This window comes from Triticum aestivum, chromosome 5A (assembly GCF_018294505.1).
Source record: "Triticum aestivum cultivar Chinese Spring chromosome 5A, IWGSC CS RefSeq v2.1, whole genome shotgun sequence".
In the NCBI taxonomy this organism is placed as follows: Eukaryota; Viridiplantae; Streptophyta; class Magnoliopsida; order Poales; family Poaceae; genus Triticum; species Triticum aestivum.
Genome location: NC_057806.1, coordinates 668,383,999 through 668,385,252, shown reverse-complemented (window position 1 = coordinate 668,385,252; position 1,254 = coordinate 668,383,999).

Sequence of the window (1,254 nt, the reverse complement as noted above, 5' to 3'; positions counted from 1 at the left end):
CAAAAAAGTACAGTTGTAGTCGGGCTAGAAGACATGCAGTTGCGATTGGGTGTGACACTTGCAGCTGCATTCCTAGTGTCGGACATGCAACCGGCCCGCCCCCACTCTCGCCGCCCCCTCCGACAAAACAAAGGTCCAGTTGCAACCATGTTAGGGGGCATGCAGTTGCGGTCGGGTGTGACACTTGCAGCTGTGGCGATGTTGTCGGGCTTGCAACTGGCCCGCCCCTTCTACCGGCTCCCCTTCCAACAGAACAAAAACTTCCAGTTGTGACCGGGCTAGAAGACATGGAGTTGCGGTCGGGTGCGACACTTGCAGTTGCATTCCTAGTGTCGAACATGAAATTGTCCCCTACAGGTCTCTACTCGAACCACAAACAAAGTTAAAAAAACTCAGACCAAAAACAAAGTCTAGTTGGCCGGTGACAAATTTTTTTGAGAAGGAAAAAAGATAAGTTACACGCCAATGACACACATACAATTGTGTGTGGCCGATGTGCATGAAACCGTGTGTGGTCGATGGGCGTGTTGGCGATAATATTTTTGGAAAAAAAGTTGCATATAGACACTCACAATAAAACATGTAATTGCATGTGATTCGATGTACATGCAATTGTGTGCAATCGATATATGTGTAAACAAGTCACAATATTTTTTTAAATAATGATAGCAATAGAAAATGAAGAAAAAACAAAAAGAAAATGGGAACCAAACCAAAGCGAACAACCCTATTAATCGCTCCTGTCCCCAGGCAACCCGAGCACTAACAAAAAATTCAGCCTAGAAGAAAGCCCAAAATTCAGACAAAGGAAAAACCGCACCACCCCTCACGGCCAGCCCATGGACATCTCTGTCCAACACAAAGAAGAATAGAAGAGAAGGCAAGAAAAGGAAAAGGAAACAAGGCAATGGGCCGGGGGCACAACTAAAACAGGCCAATACAACACAAGGAAACAGTGATCCTGGATCTTAAACAGAAAACGATGGAAAGTCAAGTACATTGATTGAGACTTCCTTAAAAATCCGTCGACTGATTTTTAGCCCAGCCACACAAAAAACACAATAGAGTTGCACTCACGCTGAATACATGCAGTTGCTGTCGGTGGCGACACTTGTAGCTGCATGCCTAGTGGTATATATGCAACAAACCTTCCCCCTGACAAAGCACCACTAAGTTGCAGTAGAATTGAAGGCATGCAATTGCCGTCGAGGACAACACTTGTAATTGTGTACCTAGTGGCAAACATGCAACCAT